An 11410-nucleotide genomic window follows, 5' to 3' on the forward strand; every position below is an offset into this window, starting at 1 on the left:
GGATATGCTTTGCAAAAAAAGAAAAGGAAACACCCCAAAATACTGCAAGGGGATTTGCCATGGGTCCTTGGCCAAGGGCTGGGCTGCATAAATGCAGATCAGACTCTGAAAGGCCTAGTCCTACTAACTTGCAGTTGCAGTGAGTCTGGAATAGAGACACTGAACTACTGAACTACTATCAGATATCAGAATTCTCATCTGGCCAGAATAGAGAAGCCCCAACAGCACTTTACAAACACCTCAACTATTTAGCTGAGACTCACAAAAGTCAGGCTTTTTGAGTAACAACCATGCCTTATGATAAGAGATGTATCTTAGAACTATGAACAAAACTGATCCAGATTCACAATCAATCAATCAATCAATCAATAAGGCCTGACAGGACTGAAAAGAACCACCAGTAACTTAACTATCTACAGAGGAAAATTCAGCATGCATTAAAGGAAGAAGACACAGTTTAGAATCTTTACAGTGTATCCAGCATAATGTCAAGCAAATAATTAGTAGAAACATAAAGAAGTTGGGATCCCTGGGTGGCGCAGCGGTTTGGCGCCCCCCTTTGGCCCAGGGTGCGATCCTGGAGACCCGAGATCGAATCCCACGTCAGGCTCCCAGTGCATGGAGCCCGCTTCTCCCTCTGCCTATGTCTCTGCCTCTCCCTCTCTCTCTCTCTGTGACTATCATAAATAAATAAAAATTAAAAAAAAAGAGACATAAAGAAGCATGGAAACACACCCATAATCAAGAACAAAAGCAATCAGTGGAAGCAGAATTAAAAGCAACACAGATTTTGAGATTAGTAGATAATAACTACAGAGAAGTTTAAACCACAAAAACATAAATAATACAAATTCTAGAACTGACAATATGAAATAAAAATACACAATTTTGATTACTAAAGAGTGAATGGGTAGTAAACTTGAGAACACATAAATAGAAATAATCCTTGAGGGAAAGAAAATTATTGAAGAAATATATGAACAAGGATTTAGCGACTATGGTATCATAGCAAATTGTCTAACAAACATATTTAGAGTCCCAAAGGAATAAGAGAAAAAGATTAGGACACAAATTAAATTAAAAAAACAAAACAAAACAAAAAAAAAACAATGGCAAAATGCAAATATGTTTAAAAAACAAATTCTCATTTTTGAGAAATTCCACCAAATTTAAGCAGGATAAATACAAAAATAACCACATTTAGATATATCCTAGTCAAACTGCTGAAAGAAAAGCAAATCTTAAATAGGAACATCACACACAAAGAAATCTCAATAGTGATAGATTTTCAACAAAAATAGAGTAGAGACAATGGAACAATATCTCTAAAATATAAAACTGTCAATCCAGAGTTTTGTTATTTACTAATATGTCCTTCACAAAAAGGGCAAAATAAAGATAAATTCGTATTTAAATTCTAGTTAGTTAATATATAGTGTAATATTGGTTTCAGGAGTAGAACTCAGGGATTCATCATTTGCATGTAACACCCAGTGCTCATCACAACTGTCCTCTTTAATGCCCATCACTGATTTAGCCCACCCCCCACCCATCTCCCCTCCAGCAACCCTCAGTTTGTTTTCTATAGTTAAGAGTCACTTATGGTTTCCCTCCCACTGCTTTTTAATAAATATATTTTCAAATAAATAAAACCTGAAAGAATCCTGAACAGAGATCTGTTCTAGCACACATGAGAAAAGAGATTGTTCACACTAAAGTGAAATGATATAATATGAAAATGCAAATTTATAGGTAAGAATGAGGAAGTCCAGAAATAACATATATTTAGATATATGTAAAATGCTATCTCTTTTTTCCTTATTTTTTTAAAGATAAAAAAAATTGTTGCATTACATTCTAGGACTTGAATGTGTAGAAATAATATAGGAAACAGAAGCACAAAGGATAGCCATGGTAAATGAATGATACTATCAAAAAGGTCTTTTGTTCTGTTATATGAAGTTGTACACACTAATTGTAAGTACAATATGAAAAGTTTGAGTGGATAGTATAGTCACTGGAGTAACACAGAACAAGTTCAAATATATACAGCAGATATTCCAAAGTAGAGGGGGAAAAATGATGAAAAACAACAATGGTGCCAAAAAATGGGCAAGAATGAATGGACAGAGGAACAACAACTCAAATGGTAGAAATAGAGAGCAAATAGTGAAATACGAGACATGAAGCAAACCATATCATGATTAGATTAAATGAACATAAACAGAGTATTAGTTAAAAATAAGAGATTGTTCAATTATGTAAATATGCAACTAAGAGAGTCTAGAAGAGTACCTGTTTTGGACAGGGGAGTTCTCTTCTCTTCTCTCTTCTCTTCTCTTCTCTTCTCTTCTCTTCTCTTCTCTTCTCTTCTCTTCTCTTCTTTCTCTTCTCCTCTCCTCTCCTCTCCTCTTCTCTCCTTTCCTCTTCTCTTCTCTTCCTCTCTCTCTCCCTTTCTCCCTCTCTCTCTCTCTTTCCTCTTTCTTTCTTTCTTTCTTTCTTTCTTTCTTTCTTTCTTTCTTTCTTTCTTTCTTTCTTTCTTTCTTTCTTTCTTTCTTTCTTTCTTTCTTTCTTTTTTTTGTAGGCTCCACACTGGGCATGGGCTTGAACTCAGGACCCTAAGATCAATACCTGAGCTGAGATCAAGAGTCAGTTGCTTAACTGACTGAACTCCTAAAATACCCTGAAATGTATTTTAAATATAAAGACAAAAAAAAAAAAACAACCCTCCGTTCACGTAAGAAAACTTGAGTAGTTATATTACTAGAAAAATGATCTGATGATATAGAATATTACTAGAGACAAAGAGGTATATTTCATAATAAAAAATCAAGTCATATGCAACAAAGTTAACGTATGTACTTAAAATCTTAAGAGACTCAAGAGTGAAACAAATATAGATGGAGATTTCAACACACCATTCTCATAACTGATGAACAACTATATACAAAATATTGGGGCACCTGGGTGGCTCAGTGGTTGAGCATCTGTCTTTGGCTCTGGTCATGGTCCTAGCGTCCTGGGATCTAGTCCTGCATCGGGCTCCCTGCAGGGAGCCTGCTTCTCCCTCTGCCTGTGTCTGCCTCTCTCTCTGTGTCTCTCATGAATAAATAAATAAAATATTAAAAAAATAAAATAAAATAAATAACTATACAAAATATCAAGTAAGATATAAAATATTTGAAGAATATGATTTACCAGCCTTACCTAATTAACATTCATAGAACACTTCATCCAAAATGCAGAAAACACATTTCTCTAACTGTACGTGGAACATTAACTGTGTCAGACAATAGGGCAGGCCATAATATAATTCTCTATTCATTTAAAAAAAATGTTCCAAAACAATACTCTGGATGCAATATGTTCCAAAATATATACTCTGACGAAAGATAATTAAAAATGCAATGCCAAAGTTTCCAGATATTTTAAGTAACTAATAAATCAAAGAAGAAATCATAGAAAAATTGAAAAAGATTTTGAATTAGCTGAAAATGAAAATACAACATGTCAATACTGATATAACTAAAGCAGTGTATAAAAAATAAATGCTTATATTAGAAAGATGAAATATTTTTAAAGAGTGATCTAATGTTCACCATAAGAAACTGGAAAAAGAAGAGCAAATTCAACTCAAAGTAATTGCACAGAAAGAAATAATAAGAGCAGAAAACGATGGTACAGAAAATAACAATACATACTATCAACATAGTGAATAAAGATAAAAAGGGCCATTATAACAGGTATTACAGATGTTAAGTGGATGATGAGATAAATTACTCTGACATATTTGACAACTTGGAAAAAATGGACACCTTTATGAAAAAATATCTGACCAAAAAATCACTGAATACTTAGAGAATGTACATAGTCCTACCAAGTAATGTAATTAATAATTTACAACATTTCCAAAAGGCAAATTCCAGAACTATTCAGTAAGCTGCTCTTACATTCCTTACAACAGAAACATAAAATCAGATAATAAAGGTTTCTTTGCTATGCTTCACAGTAATTTCTTATGCTCCAAAAGATTATTCATTAGATAATCTCACTCTGTAATATGACCGGATGAATGTTGAAAAATGTTGTATTATTACTCTGGTAATAGTTTGTTTGTTACTTGCTAAATCCTCCGAAATTTTTGGCTTCTTAGAACTGCATAACACTTTGAAGTTTCATTTGTTAATTTTTTGTTTCCAAGGACACATTATATTCTTTAGCAAGGAATACTAACTTCTACATAATGTTTTAGTATTTCCACAGTGCTTTTTAAGACTAGGAATTTAATCCTCACTCTAATTAATTCTGTGGAGTAGAAATTCTTATCTCTAGTGTATAGATATAAAAGCTGAGCTCAAGAAGTTCCTAACTTGTCCACAATCATACAGTCAACATTATGGACTATGAATCAGGAACTGGAATTGAACTCATCTATTTTACAAATAGGAACACTGAGCCCTTGTAACTAGTCCGAAGTCAGTATAGTTCACTGATGGCCGTGGTGGGTGGGTGTGAGCACGGGTTGTCTCATTCCAATCTGGTTCTTCATTTTTTTTTTATTTAAAAATATTTTTTTCCTCTACACCATTATCCCTCCTAAAGCAAATTATTTTCTTTTACTACCTCAGCACATTTGATTATAAATACAGCATCATGCAAGCCTAGTAAACATTATGAGATCTGCATGCATTCTTTGACTCTTCTTAATGATATCCAAACACATTAAGTGCCAAATAAAGCTGAAATACCTGTTATATACAACCCATATGCAAGTTCTCTAACTTGCTTAAGATCTTCCACATTTAAATTTTTGCGGTGAAAGACATTCATACAGTAATTTTTCCCTACCTCCCCTGTAGTTAAAAGTGCTTATTACAATGCACTCCTTTCGTTTTTATTTAAATGCAGCCTCTTTAGAGGAAAAACATAATAATTAAATAGTTACGTAGAAACTATTGATACGTGTTATTTTCCCAATGCTAGAAATAATTATACACTTGCTTAAATATTTCCTTTTTTTCCACAAAATCCCAAAACTGAAGCAGTTTTGTGTCAATGGCCTTTATTCCAAAGAGCCACACCAGGAAACATAATCATTCCCAATCACCCTGGCAAAGTTTTGCATCTCATCTAATCAGATCTCAGGTACGCCTGTGTGCTGAAATCAAAGCCGAAAATGTTATAAAACCCAACTGAAAATGACCCTGTAGAAAAATCAGGATCACTAAATACTTTGTGTTCCACTACTTTTTATGAGTAGACATAGGTAAGTATATTTATGCTATCCACATAATTTACATATACGTAAACAAGTATATATTTTATTATACATATAATTTACATAGTGTCCATGCTCACGTTCATGTATATGTATGTAGTGTGTATGTCTGTGTACGTATATAATTCATATCTTAAAAACACATAAGTTCACGTGTAAAGCTTGTATGATGTCTTAGTGGACATTCACTGTTTTGCTTACTTGCTCTGCCTTCATTATCCTGATTCTGTGAATGATGAATATTGATTTTCCTCTGACAAAATACCTCTGTCTTCCCTCAGTTGTGATTTGAATGAGGCCGACACAATGTCCTGGTTCTAGAGGCAGGTGAGCAGCTCAGGTCTGGCTAATCAGCACATCCTCTACTCTAGTCACAATACTGGCTTAAGGACAGGCTATGGTGAATACAGAGCAAACACATCTTTTTTTTTTTTTTTTTTTAGATTTATTTATTTCAAAGAGAAAGAGTGCATACGAGGAACAGGGAAGAGTAGAGGAAGAGGGGAAGCAGACTCCCCACTGAGCACAGAGCCCAGATGTGGGGCTGGATCTCAAGACTCAGAGATGAGAACCTGAGTCAAAACCAAGAGTTGGACACTTAACTGACTGAGCCACCCACGCACCCCTGGGGCAACCATGTCTTAAATCTACAACCTATCAAGCTACCTCAAACATCATATCAATTCGTTAAGCCTTCCAAACCCAGATTTGAACTTCCATTTTTATTTGATTCTTGTGGCACCTGTGATATTCAAAAGCAATGTCTACTGACAATTCCTTTTTTTTTAAGATTTTATGTATTAAAAAAATAAAAAAAATAAGATTTTATGTATTTATTCATGAGAGACACACAGAGAGAGAGAGAGGCAGAGACACAGGCAGAGGGAGAAGCAGGCTCCCTGCAGGGAACCCGACGTGGGACTCGATCCCGGGACCCCAGGATCACGCCCTGAGCTGAAGGCAGACGCCCAACCGCTGAGCCACCCAGGTGCCCAACTACTGACAATTCCATTTTTTTTCCCTCCACTGTCAGCAATTTGTGGTGATACCTCTTTTATGGTAGATGTTACATCTATTTTATTTTATTTTTTTTACATCTATTTTAAATAGCTTTCCCAAATTTATTTTTGTCCATACTATCCCTTGAACTGCTAGTTATGTTTTCTTGTTTTTTGTTTTGTGCATAGCAATATTGAGATTTCTATTATTTTCATGCATTGCTTCACGGGAATTATCTTGGCACATTTCCCTCCCTTGTGTTTTAGCACTTCGGCATCTGAATGCGAAAGTGACTGTAAATCCATGTGATATTTAAGTCTGTGTTTAGTTCAAGACTCTCTTTCATTTGAAAATTTATCGTAAGTTTACATTCACTGCATTCCATCTTCATGGTGCCTATAGAAATCAGGCTGCCCTACAACGACATGGATTTATGCTGAGACCCCAGCCATTCACTGCAAAATCAATCAGATTCAAATAGAAAATGTACCTGCTTGAAAGAAACTGATTGCACAAGTTTTCGGTTACAATTGCATAAAAATGTAATTGGATAATAAAACCTGGTCTCCACAGCACTCTGGGATTCTCAAAGTGCATAGGAAATAAAAAAGTAGTACTATTGTACTGGATAGAAAAATAAAGCACAAGGAAGGGAGTGACATCTAAGGTGACTTTGGATGCCGATAAGGCATTTGGGATTTTGTTAAAAAACAAAGGATATCCCTTTACTCTCCTAATTATCATTATTAGGCTACAATCATTTTTAACTGAGTACCAGCTATGCTAGGAATTTTGTTAGGTACCATGAGGAATGTGACATCTCACATCTGAGATGGAACTTAAAATTTCTTGTCTCTCTTCTTTTCCTAATTTTATGTAGACCAAAGACAATATAAACACTTAAAAATAAACTTCCCTAATTAGTCTACTCCTACTTTGGAAACGTTACGTCCCTTTTTGCCATGGCTTTCAGAATCTTCTAATCATGACATAGAAATGTCTTTTCTCAAAGCGACAGTGAAAGCTCTTAATGCAGAATGGGAGAGATTGAAGAGTCAAGATAAGGCTTATTGCACAGACAACTTCAGGGCTGTAATGTCCAGGGAGGGTACAGGAAGGGATGAGAGGTCATTTGGTACTTTCAAGCAACACGCAGTACAGACTAAGTCACTCATATGGTAAAATATAATTGTTTTTGTTTTATTTAAATTGATGGAAGATCATCATTTCATTATTCTGAGGGGGGAAGTTCCCTAAGAAGGCACGATTAAAACCAATCTCTCTGAGATAGATGGGGATGAAAATGAACTACCATTTGTTGAATTCATTCCATGGACCAGTAACAGAAAAAAATGTGTGGTGTTAAGAGCTAAAGCACTTCTATACTTATCGTCTTACTTAATTTCATTTAATCTGCCCCACAGGCAAATTTGAAAAGAGGATACACCCATGAAATTTCAGCAAAATTAAGGCACTCATAAAACTTCACTCATCTTGGCAATAGGCATTTGAATATAGGGCGATGGTTCATAGAAGTGGTCAAGGGTGACAGGTAGCACTCATGGAGTATTGGGCAAATGTTCTTAAGTGTAAAACGAGAATAGTATTAATCTCTTAAAGTCGTAAAGATGGAATGAGATCACGTATGTAAAGATCTTAGTGTTGGGCTCAGACGGTTAAGCACCTGCCTTTGGCTCAGGTCATGGTCTCAGGGTTTTGAGATCAAATCCCACGTGGGGCTCCCCGCTCAGTGGGGAGTCTGCTTCTCCCTCTGCTCCTCCCCATGCTTGTGCTCTCTCTCTCTCTCTCTCTCAAATAAATAAATTTTAAAAACCTTTAGAAAAAAAAAAAAAGATCTTAGTACCAGCACCCAACAGAGGTACCTGCGTAATGAGTATTACTGACCGTAGTGGACACTATGGTGCTTTGCTCACCACACTCCAAGGCCTACAGATCTACCCTCTTTGCTGGAAACGTCTGTTGCAGATGGCTCCCAACCACCTTGTGCAAAGTTGCCTTACAGTCTATGTGTTGGGTTTCGGCTAATGACAGGTTTGCCTGTGGATACAAAGGCTCAACTCCCTTGCTCAATTTGGGAAAACTCCGAGGGGCCATCTTTCAAGAACAAAGCTCCTCAGAGAGGATATGTTGAGGCTTCACTGCAGGCCACATTCTTCTCTTGTCCGACCTGCCTTTTTACTTCCTTTCAGGCATACCTCCTGAGAGGTCTTCTCAATAAACCTGCCTGCAATACTTTGTCTCATCTGTGTCTAGGAATCCAAATCTAAGAGACTGAAACGGACGACCACAGTGAAGGGTGTGTGTGATGTGGTGATGGTCTCTACCCCCAACATGTCCTCTGAGGACTACTGGGACCTCGGGTCCTGCAGCATAGGAGTTACAGAAGCAGCATTGAAAAATACAGCCTGTTGCAATAGCAAGAAACTATTTAATTTATTAGAGTCCCAGTTTCTAGTTTCTTCATCTGTAGAATCCTACATTTTTTGTGCCTAACACATGAAGTTTTTTTAATTGAAAGAGATGCAACTTAAAAAATATTCTGCATACAGTGAATAATAAAGCTTGCAATTATTATACTAAGTCTCATTACTTTATTTATTTTTATTTTTTAAAAAGATTTTACTTGTTTATTCATGAGACACACACAGAGAGAGAGAGAGAGAGAGAGGCAGAGACACAGGCAGAGGGAGAAGCAGGCTCCATGCAGGGAACCCAACGTGGGACTGGATCGCAGGATCCCAGGATCCCAGGATCATGCCCTAGGCGGAAGGTGGCACTAAACCACTAAGCCACCCAGGCTGCCCTGTCTCAGTGCTTTCATTCACAGGTGAGGATAATTATACTTACCTCTATCCCTCCCAGGACATCTGGGAGGTTAAATGAGGCAATAAGTGACTAAAATGTTGTTAACTACCATACAAACATAAAGCACTTTTCCTTTTTTTTTTTAATTTTTTATTTATTTATGATAGTCACGGAGAGAGAGAGAGAGAGAGAGAGAGAGAGAGAGAGAGGCAGAGACACAGGCAGAGGGAGAAGCAGGCTCCATGCACCAGGAGCCTGATGTGGGATTCGATCCCAGGTCTCCAGGATCGCGCCCTGGGCCAAAGGCAGGCACCAAACCACTGCGCCACCCAGGGATCCCTAAAGCACTTTTCCTATTAGTGAACCAAAGAGCAAGATTTGCCAACCTAGGATCTAACCTTTTATCAGAGGACCAACCAAAATAAGGGTGAGATTCTCCTTCAAGACTATGACTGAAGAAGGATTTGGGCTGGTATACAATAATGTGGCAAGAGATCTCTGGGTGGCTCAGCGGTTTAGCACCTGCCTTTGGCCCAGGGTGTGATCCTGGGGACCCGGGATCGAATCCCACGTCAGGCTCCCTGCATGGAACCTCCTTCTCCCTCTGCCTGTGTCTCTGCCTCTCTCTCTCTCTCTGTGTGTGTGTCTCTCATGAATAAATAAATAAAATCTTTGAAAAAAAGGAACCCACACATTTTTTTTCTTTGTTGTTTATAAAGGTTTGAGTCTGTGACCTTGAATAAGTCATGTAATAGTTTTGAGCTCCAATTATTTGCTACTTACTCCAGAGAAACTGTATGATAAAGAGATGAGATTGTTAATGAGATAACATTTGTAGAGCCCTTTAAGATTCTTAGGTGAAAGATGCCACAGCCACAAAATACATTATCTCACTGTTATTTACCTGGGGGAAAGAAGCACAAAGTGACTTCTCAGTCAAAACACCTAAAGAAGGCAAATAAAACCAAGGTGCTACCTTTTTAAAGTCAGGGAACAGAATTCTTCACCTTTTCTCCAAACTTTTAAAAGGCAACCTTGACTAAGCACCTGTGTAACCTACAAGTACATAAACACTTTAAAACTATAAAATAATCTTAAATAGCAAATTAGGGTTAAAAAATCTCACAATCTGATGTCGACTACTATGAAACCTGGCTCTGAAAGGTATTAGCTTCACAACCTTGAGTAAATTACTCACCTTCCTCTCTTTACCTCAGTTGCTTCATCTGTAAAATGAGAATAATGGTGTCTACTTCACAGAGTTTTGAGGATTAAATGAGTAATTAAAACAATACCTCACATATAAGAATCACTCTCTATAGGTTAGGCTGTTATTACACATACAAATCTCATACACATGAGATCCCTAATGGGATCTCAAATTTGAAAAAAGTCAAGTACCAGTGAGTAAGGGACAGGCAGGGCCAGGTAGGAGAGATAGGTAGCTCCATCAACTTTAGCTGCCTGCCCACAGTGTGCTCGACCCTGCTAAAAGCAGGTAAATTCAGAGCTGCATAAAGCATCATGCCCTGTCCCAGAGGGACCTCCAGCCTAAACCAGGACAGACTAGTGAGGAGATCATTCAGGTTTCACAGACATGTGCAAACCGATGCCTCTTTGCATTCATCTACTACAGTGGGGTTTGTAACAGCAAGAATTAGAAATAAATTTCTGCCAGTTGGGGATTGGTTAAATAAATGGGACCTCAATTCAGTGGAATCCTCTGTAGTTGTGTATTTATTTATTTGTTTATTTAAAGACTTTATTTATTTATTTATATCAATGGTTGGTGCAGAGCCATGGCTTAGGACAGGACCTATCCTTCCTGTCACCGGGAATTGCCATGTCACTTCTTAGCTTCTCATAAAAGTGGATCCTCTCATTCTAGGCAAGAACAGGACTCTTTCAGGTATGTTAGCTATCTCTTCCAAAGGAAATACACATACTCCACAGAGGAAATTGTATTAGAAAATTGTGGTAAAGTCAGAAGCAAATAGGAGCTATTCCCTAAATCCTTCAGCAAATTAACTTCTGTTTCTAAAGAAAGCAATACCAGTGAGCTATTATCTTAAGCCGTAGCATCACCCTAAATTATCTTAAATCGCTCAGTAACATATATTAAAATCATATTAACATTGGAATACACGAACAAAAGGAAAGAAATCAAGAAGATGGTAGGAGTTTGTTTATATGGCATTGCCTCCAAGAGCTAAGTATTAAGACATTAAATTACATCCGTCCTCCCTAGTATAAATGAGAATGACAGAACAGGATGAGCAGACATCGCTAGGTATATTCGATGATTTA

This window comes from Canis aureus, chromosome 23 (genome assembly GCF_053574225.1).
Source record: "Canis aureus isolate CA01 chromosome 23, VMU_Caureus_v.1.0, whole genome shotgun sequence".
Classification (NCBI taxonomy): Eukaryota; Metazoa; Chordata; class Mammalia; order Carnivora; family Canidae; genus Canis; species Canis aureus.